Raw genomic sequence first — 13,408 nt, 5'->3', positions numbered from 1 at the left:
TTCAGACTGAAGGTAAAGTCAACCAAGATTCAACTTTAAATTCATCAGTACTTGTAAATAATTTCCTTTTTTGGTTTTATTTTATGTATCAGCTGCGCATGTGCCCTTATCAACCTTTTGCTTCATGTTATCAATAACTAATTGGCACTTCCTTCTGATAAGCAATCAAAAATGTATGTCTCAGAGGCTTATAACTAGGGATGTGCGCAATTTGCAAACTAGTTCATTAACCTTTGTTACCCTCTCTTGTCAGCACAAGAAATACTAGTCAGTTAGACTTATTATTCTTATATAAATGTACACGATTAAATTATATATTGTCATAATTTGCAAGTCAAATGTCGCTTTATTAAAAATGAGCAACCATGACTCATGTAACAATGCCTATTAACCACTGCGTCTCAAGTGTACTTACTTACTTTCTGATGCAACTGCATTCAACCAAATGCTGTTATAATAATCAAACACATTTCCACAAGATTTTTGTGATGTTGAATACATGGATAAATGTTACTCGTTACATCCAACACAGTTAATTATTGTATTTGTCGTGTTTTGTCAGATAATGTGAAATGTCCGTAATACACAGCACAAACTGCAACACATTTCAGCAGTGTTTAAAATACAATTTGGTTACTGAACAAGGTGCTTAACCCTCTGAGGTCCAGGGTATAATTGGCCGTTTTTGACTACTTTTGATTTTACCTTTATTTTTCACCTTAAAACTGTTCACCTTGCCTTGTTTGGTGTCATTTTTTCAGCACAACCTCACATGTGTGACTTTAAAGTTATTTTTTCATTTTGACATACTGTATTAACACACTGGACCTAAAATCACACAAAAAACATAAAATCCGAGTTGGAAAAAGTTAGATTTTTTACTGTGAAAACTACATGTTTAATGAACCATTTTTATAACTTAGAATGCAAATATAAATTGTTGTTTGCTAAATTTGTACATAAGTTTTTGAAATTTACAAAGTTATATACAACTATTTACATTAAAATGCAGGCAATGCCTCAGGCGTTTTTTGTACAACTATTTACAAAACAACCAGGTGTCACAATAAGGGGTCACACCAAAAAACAGTTCCTGTCCACCACAAGATAAGAGAGGCACATCACAGGCCTGACACTTCCATGGTGTCACCAGAACAAAAGATGGATCATCCACTTCATCGTCAAAGTCCTCACTCTCTGGCTCAGACCGGCTCCGCGTCTCCCTCAGCTCCTCCCAACTCAAAGAAGAGCTGCACTGCCCGCTCCACTTTCAGAAGTCACCTCATTGTTTTGACACACAAAACAAAAAAACGACTAGACTACACACTAAACACACTACACTACACACTAACTATACACTAACTATATACTCCAAATCTCTCAAATCACAAAACTCGCTATCGCTAGCTGTTCGATATCGCCGTCTCTCTTTCGCTGCTGCCACTCCAACAACTTTCCCCTGTTCCTCAGCAACCAAATGCGATTTTATTGATTGGTTGATGTGGTCCAACAAAAGGAAAAATAGGGGTAGCCATGTTTTTTGCTTGCAAGCACTTTCCTGAGAATAGCCCGTTTTTACCATTTCCTCCTGCACCAAACGTGACGACAATATTCAGGAAAAAGCATGGCGTGAATTATTCATCATGAGTCTGGTTTTGGCCTATGAGTTGGAGTTGCGTCTTGCTGCTACGTCATCTTAAATCGGTCATGTATTGGGAACAAACCTTTTGACTTCTTTCTTGCCTTTATCAGTTGATTCTGCACCTTTCAGTTCCTCTCAAAGCCAGACATGGGTAACATCATGACTTCTTTCTTGGGGTGTTGTATCAATACTGAAGTTTAAGCCATTTGCAAACAAAAGAATACCTCAGGAGCATTCTCTTTCAAAACTCAAATTGAGTTTCAATTTTTCCAAAGCAGAGTAATGATTCACAAGGTAAAAATGATTTGGCATTCATCTCACTGATGGATTGGCAGTGAGTGAAAAGAGTCAGTTTCTCTGACATCTGAGGGATTTTCATCCCAAACTGGCCACAGGGCTGTAATAAAAATCAAACATGCACGTAATGAGTTGACTGTGATGAGATGGTTGTCTAATGTTAAATCTTTCGAGGAAATCAATTAAAATTTGCAAGTATCGCAACCTTCATGAAAATCAATACATTTTGGACTGTGGTTACATTTGACTCAATAATTGATGATACTCGATAAATCTCAAATGCTACAAGACACAACCTGCTTCATTTAGACAATACTAGTAGGCAGCTTTTCATTATTAATTTCAGGGATGGACTATGGATTTGTTCGTTGTCTTTCCATGCCATCTCACCCGGATTTTTTTCCTGATCTCATGTATTTCCCCACGAAAAAAGTCTTAGGGAAAATAAAATATTCCTTTTAGGGAATTTTGGACCCAATAACTTTTAAATGCGATAGAACGTTGTTCATACACAGAAACAATATTTGGTTGCTAGAAAGTGAAAGATGCATATATATTTGTTTCTATTTAAATTTAAGTCTTTCATTTTATTCTCTTTTTCAGTTTTATTTTCTTATTTAAAACGTATCTTCTGGTTGCACTATTTTTTTGCACAGTAAACAGAGTGGTTGCAATTTCATTTCACTGCTGCTGTACTTGTACAATTGCATGTGACAAAAATCTTTGAATCTTGAATCTTGAAAAGTAGTGGACATATTAAGTTTTTTAAATTCAAGATTTTTCATTCAGGTAAAAAAAAAGTTGCACATGCTGCAAATTTCAACCCAATCGAGTGATAAATAAGCTAATGGTAAGGCTTCTAACACGTACAGACTCACAAAAATGATACAATTTACATTGACATTAACATGACATTAAGTGTCTTACGTGAGTTGGTATGAAATGACCTAAAGCAAACATCCCTTTCAGTGTTTTAAAGCCGGTCTGATAGACTGAAGCAAAGAACGTTTGTTTGTATATATGCACAATATTTCAGAAATTACTCATTAGGTATTAACTCTGGCCACTCAGGGTTTCTTCAACAGCTATCCGCACAGGAGACAATGACTCAAATCTTTCTACTAACAAATTATGTAAATATCTGCCAACCTGGAACACAGATCTGACAAGGGAGTTTTTATAGCAGAACAACCACACGAGTGGCTTTTGACCATAGCGGTATCTGCCAACGGGTATTTAGGTATGAGCGCATTCATGAGGGAGACACAGTGTCCCCGTGTGTTAGGCCCCTGATTGGCTGGCATCAGTTTGACATCTCTTATTACTAGCACATCTGGGGAACTGGCAGCAGTGGGGCTGTGCCCAGACACTGCCAACAGATTATCGTAAACTGATCTCTGAGCCAGAACAGTGACACAACTGCATAAAGCTACTAGATGGGTTTATTTTTAGTGGATTAATGGGGATCAATGGGTACTAAAAATCACAGACATGCAGGATAGAGACATGTGTGTGTCCTCTCACTCACTCAGTGGCTGTCATTTGTCATTTGTCACTTTCAGAAAAGCAAATGGGATCATGAATCTTGTCAAGGTAACCTTTTAATAAAAAACACAGAGGCCAGGGGGTAAAAGATTCATTGAATTATGTAAGGGTCAGTTTTTACTTTGATTAATCTTTGGATATGTGTGGGAGTTGAACGGTGCCGCTGTTGGAAAGAGGATGGTTTAATGGCCATAACAAAAAAGTCAGGGGAGGGTTAAAAAATGCATGTGAATTACACCAAAATTATTCATAGTCGTTCAGGAAAATAATGCAGGAAGCTTCACAATAGACTGAAGCCTGAGCTGCCACCCACATATTTTCCTGTATTATATAATGTCTAGATTTAGGAAGAAAGTAATTGCTCATCCAATTTGTTGTCTCAAATTTAATCCGTTCATATCAATTATTACAGTATCCAGAATATACGTGAAAGTGATTTAAGCTTTTTGACAGTAAAAGATGTTAAACCAACTTTAATAAAAACAGAATAATGCTGTCAGTTGACAAAGAAATCCATCAGCAAGTTTGATATTCAGTTAATATTTTAAGTCATTTAATGGCAAATTGCCAAAAGGCTCCTTCCATCTTTTGAAATGTGTAAATGTTCAGATTTTCTCTATTCTACATCAGTTTAAATTGAATACATTTGGATATTGGATGAGGCTATTTGACAATGTCATCCATGAGATCTGTAAACCCAATGAAATAAAATGATCTTAACAATGAATGAACTGAATAATGATCAGCTGATGGAGAAAATAGTCATTAGTTGATTTCGTAAAAACAGAAACACTCACAGCTTTATGATTGACCAAATGATTTACTATCAAATGTCTGAGCACAAGAACGTTTGAATTAAGGACAGTTTACTAAATACAGTAACAGCTGTCTGTAGGGCTCCACACCAACTTTTTTCACCTCCCTGGAAAAACTATTTCAACCATCCTGATGTGAATGTAAACTCTTCCAAAATCAAAATATTATTTTACGTTGTTATTATAATCCATTTAAAATTAAACTGCAATTTACTGTTAAACACCTCATTTTCCTGTAAAAAGCTGTAAGCTATTAGCTCCATTAGCTTTTAGCTCCCTCCACAAACACCCACCAGCTGCTAACAGCTTACTGGCTTCTTCTTGTCGATTTCAACACAGATTTGCTGTTCATGATGTGGCATTATCACAGAAATCGATGTTCAGTTTACTATAGCCTTTCAGACTTTAATGCCTCTTATTTTTCGTAGATCTTGCACTGAGTTGCCAGTCAGTGACGGTAACGAACTCTGTTGTAGAAATCGCTCGGTTCACTTTGTGATTGGCTACAAATGCACAAAGTGCACATGCACAAAGTGTCCAGGGACAAAAGATCTCTGTTCATCTCGAACACATTGAGACACAGTTGATCTCGAGCGCTGGCTGTGTGAGCACTCAGTTAAAGCACAATAATAGTGTTTCACAAATGAAGCTGAAAATCATAGTTACGGTGTATTAAAAGAGTGATGATGAGTATCATATACAGTATGTTGAAGGTGTGTTAATTAAGGACTAACTATATGAGGAGAGTAAATTTGCAGTATTGTCAGTGTGTGTAGTGTGTGTAGTATAGTGTCGGTGTGTACAGCAGTGTCTGGTATAAAAGAGCAAAACTATAATCTATATTGGACAACAAGTACAACAAAGGATTAATGTTTGTGAACAGGAATCTCAGTGTTGAAGAGAAGCACCAAAATAATCAGAGAGCTGGAAGAGGGAAACAAAATTGTAATCTACAACGTAGAAGATGACAACAGTGGTAGTCTCATTTGCATATAAATCCCTTTGCACACTTTCCAACCTTCTTTGCTAGTGCACAGTATCAGCATAGGAAGGGAGTGTGCAGCGGACATGTCGTGCGAGGATTAGGTTAATGTTAAGTGGGTCCCCAGGAGGCTCCAATAGTCTCCAGGCAGTGATTGCTTCAGTTAGACAGTGGAATGAGTTTGAGCTTCCGCTGACCAGAGGCGACCGCAAGAATCACCATAACTGCAGCTGGACCGTCTCTTTTTGATGACAACCAGCCCCAAACCCTTCATCACACACTCTCACACATACACACACCTACACACTTTGCCCACAAACCTTCTTGCCTCTGGCTGTTTGGAAAGCGGGGCAGTGGGTCCAGAATCTTATTACCTAAGAGGCGGCTTAGCAGCTGGCAGCCTCTTGAATTCATGAAATCTCAATATCTGTTGTTATTTTAGAGCAGCAAGGACTTCGATATCAGCCATGGTTGAATATGTAACATTCTGGGTCAAGAAAACGATAATACTGCATCATTACTGTTGGGTTATGCTGTACATGAGGAATGTCTTTATTTTTGTTTTATGCTAGTCAAAGTTAGTAGCTACACATATAGTCTAGTTACTTTTTCAATCATTGTTTTCCCACAAAACACACATTTACCTGGTGGCCAGACATCAAATCTCAGCATGTCATACCATTATTCACCTCCCAGACAAAAATGTTTTTTATTGTCTTACAGTTTAAGGGTAAATTAGGTGATCCGAATATCAGTGGATCTTAAGGCCCTGACACTAGGCTGACAGTCGGCCATCAGCCAATGTTTGACTGTCACTGACCTTCTGTGGCCTTAGTTTTTGAAGTTTCTCCCACACCATTTGCACTAGGCAACCCTTGTCAGCTGCTTTTCGGTCGACTGAGCACACTGAATTGGCCGGGGAGCCTGTCAATAAAAGAAATCACACTGATTTCCAGTTAGGCAAATCAGTGCAGGAGAAGAGAAATGAAAATAGGGGACAGCCTGTCACCATGACTTCACTTGTTCAGTGTTCGTTCTTAATTTTTTGCCTCCGCCTCTTTTTTCTTCTTCCACAACCAAAAGACCAAGAGCTGACAACGGCAGTGCCATTTTATTATAATTATTCTCAATTAGAAGTGGCTATGTTGAATGACGAATACAGACTTCTGCCACCTGGTGTTATGGAGAGTTATTTCCTCTCACACAGGTGAGGAACACATGAGCTAGATGTCCGTCGGCTACAGTCTTTGCAGTGTCTTCAAGTGCAACATTTTGGCAGAGACACAGGTGACGCGAGGCAACGCAACAGTCGCCAGCGTTGCCACTAGTTCTTTGATGTCGGTTTGATGCCTCTGGGTCCACCGATCCACCTGAGTTTCTGCTTACAGCCCATAAGCTTTGGAACAACGTTCCCCTCAGTGTGAGATCTGCAGACTTCACTGCAGCTTTTAAAAGTCTCCTTAAAACTCACTTTTACAAGATATCCTTCAATGAACAATGTTTCCCTTTTCCGTTATCACATCACTTTCATAGTTTTTCTTTGTAATACTATTTACGATGTTTTAACTTGATTGTCATTACATATTGAAAAATTGTTAGCTCAATGTTAACACATTAAATATGTTTAAATGCACTTGCATATATTTTGCACTTGTCCTGTTTTAGATTGAAGAATTTCTTTATTTAATGGCAATCTGTATTGTTTGACTGTTCAAGTTATTAGTACTTTATCGCCAGTGTTTTTCTCTGAGTTTGCAAAGTAAGGATATCCCTCAAAACTATGATAATCATTCCCTCCCATTAGAGACAATATTTTTTAAAAGCTCACTGTTGTTTCATCTTTCAAGAACACAAACCCACTTAAGAGATAAACTGCTGGGAGCAGAGACTCCTAGGACTGTAATTTGGTCTAATTAACTAAATCTTCACAGACCTAGGATCTTGTTTTGGAAAACAGCTATTGGTAATGTTTCCTACATTTCTTCTTTCTTTTCTTTTCTTTTCTTCTTGGGTACGTATTCACACTTTTTTTGTTAATTAGCCAAATACAGACTACATAACATGTCAGAGCCTATCCAGCACAGCTCAAGCAGGGTTTAATTGCTTTAAAAACCTCAAGTTATCCAAAGCATAAAGGCAAGAATCACAGAGCGAAGGGTACTTTCAGAGGCAACATTTTAACGGCACCATTAAACAAGAAACAGATTCATTATTTAACTTGTGCATTTTTCCACCAAATAAGTCTCAATAGACCGGAAGTCACAGGGCATGGTGTATTTCACGAGATAAGCGTGAATGTCACTATTTTCTGACATGAAATATATTGTCTTTTTACTCTTACAGTACATATATGTTTGAAAGGATTAGCAAATTATCACATTCCGTTTTATTTGTGTTTTACCCAGTGCCTCCACTTTTTCAGACCCAGAATGACACAATCTCAACATAAAGTAACTCCTGGAATATATTGGGCATCACAAGTTGATGATCTTTTCTGACTAGCAGAAAGTGACATTTTCCCTTTGAAGCTGACTGCATTGGTATGATCAGCTTTGTGTTTCAGCAGAGTAATGGTTAATTTTTTTTTATCTAACACCCCTGGTCTCTACAGCAGCAACAAGATGGTGGCAAGAAAGCTTTGACTGTTACACTGGGTAGTACGGAGCTGAGGGACCCAAAGCGGACACCAGATGCTGGGATGTAATTAGGAGGGGGTTTATTGAGCACAGCAGAGTTTATTACAGTGGAGGGCTGAGGAGAAGGCTGGAGGCTCTGCCAAGTAGATGGTCAGCTGAGGGATGACCGGACGAGGGGAGCGTGGCACCGAGAGTCCCTGGTAAAGCTGGCTGGTGGGAGATGTGCGACAGGCTGGGTCGTGGTAAGCCACCAGCTCTATCCAACCAGGAAACCACGCCCAGCAACTCCACAGCACCTCTGAAACACACACAAACACAAAACACCACGGAAAATAGTTCAAATACAACTGAGATTACTGCGTCTCTCTCAGAGATCACATTTTCTACTCGTGGTGCAAAACATGTGCAACACAGACTAGAGTCCATCAATGCATGAAGCATTTCATTTCTAAAAAAGATATTAACCGCTTACCAAAACTCCCACCTAATCTTAATTTTTCTGGTTAATTTGAAGCATTTGACATAAATGTGTTGCTGTTTTAAGAATAAAACCCTTCATGTTTTCTGCCTTTGTAAATAAAGCTCATTAGGAGCCAAAGGATCACACTAGTCTTAAAACTGCTTGACCCCAATACTCTGTATTTACACAAAGCATTTGAGTGTGCTTTTAATTATTTAGTCTCCAATCCTGGCCGGGGTCTGGTTGCTACTTGGCCAGAAACTACATTCTCGGAGTGTGCAGCTGAAAAATAGGTTTAAGCCACTAATGGCTCGTGTGATGAATTTCACCATCTCCACTTACTGTGTTGCTTGAAAATGAGACAGCGAGGCTTTAATTTTGTCAAGTGAAGGGAAAATTATTCTGAAACGACGTGCCACATGAAATGATGCATGATGTTTTTAAGAAAGCTGCACACTCGCTTTAGTTCATTTTAGGGAAAATCAGTGAATGAGAGAGTGTGTGTGAGTGAGTGATGGGGGTGGATTTGCGCTACTGGTTTGCACAGTATTGATATGCCAAAGTTTACACAACTGATTAACAACCCTCTGCCGAGTAAATTATTTTATGCTCTGATCCTTCAGCTTTCTTCACATCAACTTGTGTGTGTTGACTTCCAGTCAGTACAGTAGAAATAATGCTCTCCCACTCCAGAGGAAGACAAGTGGCTTCCGAAGTATGAAACCCCATTTCTGCCCTCAATCTATCACTTAATATTAATTATGAAGTGTTTTTCATAGTATGAACTATTGAAAAATAATGAGAGCCAAAAGCTATAATTACAAGCTGTAAAGTGGGGCTGGCCAATTAGTCAATAAAAAGAACGCCTGTTATAAAACTTAAATTCTGTCCAAACTGGTTATCTAGTGTGATTAAAACTGGCAACATATAACCATGTGGTATACATATGGCTGCAACAACAACTACTTTCATTATCGACTAATCTGTTGATAAATTGATTAGATATTTGGTCCATATCCATGTCCATTGTTTGGTCCATGCAATGTCTTGTTTTGTCCACAACCCAAAGATATTCATTCATTCAATAGTCACATTTGAGAAGCTGAAATCAGATAATTTGCCAATTTTTTCTTAAAAAATGACTCAAAGCAATTAAATATAGTTGTTGAATAATTTAATAGTTGACAGCTAATTGATTAATCGACTAATCGTTGTAGCTGAAGACATACAGTATAGTACATTTCATTACATACTAATTAAGATATTTTATGTGATTTTGGAAAGATTTAGGCTATTGGATTATTTCTCTTCTTTATTTTATGCAAATTTGGACATTTTATGACTTCATTATTAGAGTTGGGACCGCTCTGATCTAATATTCGCACAGGTTCCGATCCTGACGTCATTGACTCATCGAATATTGGACTGATATCATCGATCCAGATTTCATAGTCTGATGTTTTTATCCACGAGTTTCGGGGGAACTCACTTGAGAGGAAACAGGAACCATTGACTTTTTTCCCCTTTTGTAAACTCTATTGGCAACACGGTGATAATCAAATAGAAACTTAATCATCACAATGCTACAGCGCCCCACAATGGTCGGAGGACGTCATCACATATCTCCAAGGCTCTCTCGCACACACTCCCTGGGCCAGGAGGCAGACTAGAATAACATGGTCACTGTCACTATGTACTATACTAAATACTACATATACACCACTTTTTGAGTCAAAACAATAAAGAAATATCCCCAATCCCCAAACTTGGTCACGACTCAAATAAGACAGAACCTGAAAGACAAGCATGAAGCTTTCAGACTGGATGCAAACCTGAACACAGTCAGTCAAAGTCAACTGACACAGAACTTTTCACTTTTCAGTTTCAGCCTCATGTAGGCCTAACCTTACACATAATATCAATAACAGCACCAACAATATCAAAAATAATAACAATAATAACAATCAAGAAAAAAAAGAGCTCTGGTATCAGTTCCAGTATCTGCATCAGCAGATGTCCAAATTCAGGTATAAGAACCAGACTGGAACAACAAAGTGGACCAGTTGGATCTCCATTTATTAGACACTCGACAGTAGAGAGAGACCAGAAATAGGGGGGGAAACAGAGTTGCTTAACTCACGAGGATGTTCAGAATTTTGCTTAACTTCCTTATCCACTGCATTATCAGTAGGGGTGTAACGGTACATGTATTTGTATTGAACCGCTTCGGTACGGGGTGCTCGGTTCGGAACGGAGGCGTACCGAACGAGTTTCCACACGGACATATTAAGTAGAGGACAGCACGTTTGGAGCATGCTGCAGCCGCACATGCGCAGTTGCGCACACCGAGACACAACAAACAGCAGTTGTAGCGGACGTCATGGCTAATGCCGCTAGCATTTGCAATAAGCCAGAGCTTGAGGACCCTCCCGCGACATTAAGGTCTCCCGTTTGGGAACACTTCGGCTTCCCGGTGAAATATAAACAGGGACAAAGAGAGGTTGATAAAACCAAAGCGGTTTGCCGACATTGTTCATCTGAGATCGGGTATGTTTCTGGCAACACGTCAAACCTGTTAACTCATTTGTAACGGCACCACCCCCACGTGAACATCGCTACAACGAAGCGAAAGACGAGCGTAGTACAAACACAGCTCCCCACCGCATTTAAAGAGCCTCTGCCTGGTGAGTCAGATCGGGCTAAAGCAATAACAAATGCCGTTGGTGTTTTTATAGCTGCAGATTTAAGACCCTATTCAGTGGTAGAGAAAACTGGCTTCAAACACATGATAAAGGTAATTGAGCCCCGATATCAATTAATTTAATTTAATTTAATTTTGTTTTTCAAAATATCTACATTTCAGAATATTGTATTTATATTTTTGAGCAGAATTCTAGCTTTGTATAGGCTAATGTTCCTATTGTTAAAAGCACAAAAGTGTGTAATAAACAACTAGGCTAGCACATTTATATTTTGCATTTTGTTTTCTTACTGTACCGAAAATGAACCGAACCGTGACCTCAAAACCGAGGTACGTACCGAACCGAGATTTTTGTGTACCGTTACACCCCTAATTATCAGTATATAAATTGATTTTCTACCCAACAAATCCAAACTGGAGTGCATGGTATCTATTGCGCCCACCATCACTGAATAAGGTGCCCATCAGCAAGTCACATGACCCCAAATCTGTTAACAGAGTATTCCTCACGAGTTTCCAGATGGAAAATAGTAAATGTGTCTAATAACAAGCACTAAAAACGTCAAACCAGAGATGAGTCATAATCCATGAAGCACCACTTGAATCACTAAAACTATCCAAATGTAAAAAAACAAACAATCCAGCCCATTAAGTTCATGACTAAAAGCAGTTTTGCACATGGATTTCCTCTTTCCTGATACTCTTCTGAGCCACACACTCATACAACACGCTTCACTCCACACAAAAGTGAGTTCAATTTCTAAGGAATTATCGAAACAGACTGCATTACCTGGCTGCATGCAGAGACACCCAGAGCGTCCAGCGTTGTGCTTGGACATGTGGAGATCATTCATTTTTCATTTCAACTTCATTTCTCCAGGATTACTGACTCAATAATGATACTGCTCTCTAGGCAGTCCAAGGTACACGAATGAACACTAAATGAGACCCAGTGAAAATAAATGGAAATGTATCAAATACTGCAGCATGACAGCCTGTAAATGCAAACCTCATTTAAGTCCTGCAAACTGGTTTGTTCCATGCCACTGTAGGCTTAATTAGCTGATTTTAAACAATACTAAATTTACTACATTTAAATACAGCATTTTTTTGCTGTATAACTTTCAGGAAGACCACTACCGAACTAATGCAGTTGTTGCTCTCATGTCACTCCAGGTTAGAATTGGGTATTGAACCTCAATACTTTCACCATTTAGTATTTCTGTGGAAATGACTCATAAGAAACTACGTGGGCTGTGTTAATTGCAAAAGAGCAATGTGTTCGCAAATGTGTGAGTCACTAATGTGTTTTTAATAGTTTCTGTACAACAATGGATCTCTATGACTGAGAGGAATAAGCTTCATCAGGCTTCAACTACTGAGGAAAAAACTTAAAATAGGGTCATGGGAATTTAATGGGATTTGGTCATCACAAGAGCAATACAGAATATATTATTTTATTTTTTATTGTATAATTTTATATTATTACCTGCCTCAGCCCTTAAGGTTGAGGTGCAGTATGGAAAACTATTTAATGGACAATTTTGCTAAATCTATTTTCCCCTAAAGCTGCTTGGGAGGATTAAATATCACGGATCTTGATTAAAAAACACACTAAGTTGATTGTGGTGAATTTTCTTCATCCGGGATAAATGTGAATCGAGATAATCGTGAATATCATTACAAGAGCCAGGCCGATATACAGTTTTTGTGGCCGGGAGTAAAATGTCATTATTGATATATCAGCTGATATACACACATTTTTTTGTAGTGATCCCCTCAAACACTTCAAAATGACATCTGTGAATGGACTATTGTCACATTTTTCAATGCCACTCTGTGATGCAGCTCTAAGCAGATGGGCCAGTGAATATTTGCATATCAATTTTTAGATCTATGTATTGGTTTACACTCCAAACATTCATTACTGGTGTCATTGACTGTAGACTTGTGACCAGCGGGCTGCTGAGCACACAAGAACAGATTTACTGGAGTGAAGATAAATAACATTACAAGAACTTTTGAATGGAACTGTCCGGCAGGCATAAATATAAGCATTAGTACAAAATTAGATTGCAAGAGAGCTGTGTTTGAATTGGCTTGTTGTTGAGAAACTCACTGTATGGTGTATTTACACACATATCATTTCAGACTTATGAAGCACAAAGTCAGCTTAACAATGATTTGCAAGTGGTTGCCGAACACAATCTACGTCGTAACACAGTACACTTGCACTACAAATGTGGTCCTTAAAAAGACCTTATGAGTTGATTCTCTCTTAACTCACAATGGTACTGTGGTGTTCAGTGTAGGGATATTTTGTTGTTATT

The 13,408-nt window shown here is 38.4% G+C and overlaps 1 long non-coding RNA gene across 1 annotated transcript in view; it reads right to left on the bottom strand.

The window, feature by feature from the left end:
* Positions 1 to 7,980: 7,980 nt before the first annotated feature.
* The window catches only part of LOC311257879, a 32,048-nt gene continuing 26,620 nt past the window's right edge, over positions 7,981 to 13,408 (bottom strand). The window contains exon 3 of the long non-coding RNA XR_014622670.1: positions 7,981 to 8,215. This is a non-coding gene — a long non-coding RNA (uncharacterized lncRNA). The remainder of the gene's footprint in view (positions 8,216 to 13,408) is intronic.

Source organism: Pagrus pagrus (assembly GCF_965226575.1).
Source record: "Pagrus pagrus genome assembly, chromosome: 5".
Lineage (NCBI taxonomy): Eukaryota > Metazoa > Chordata > Actinopteri > Spariformes > Sparidae > Pagrus > Pagrus pagrus.
Note: the sequence above shows the minus strand (reverse complement) of the source record. Positions and strands in the feature narration are given on the sequence as shown.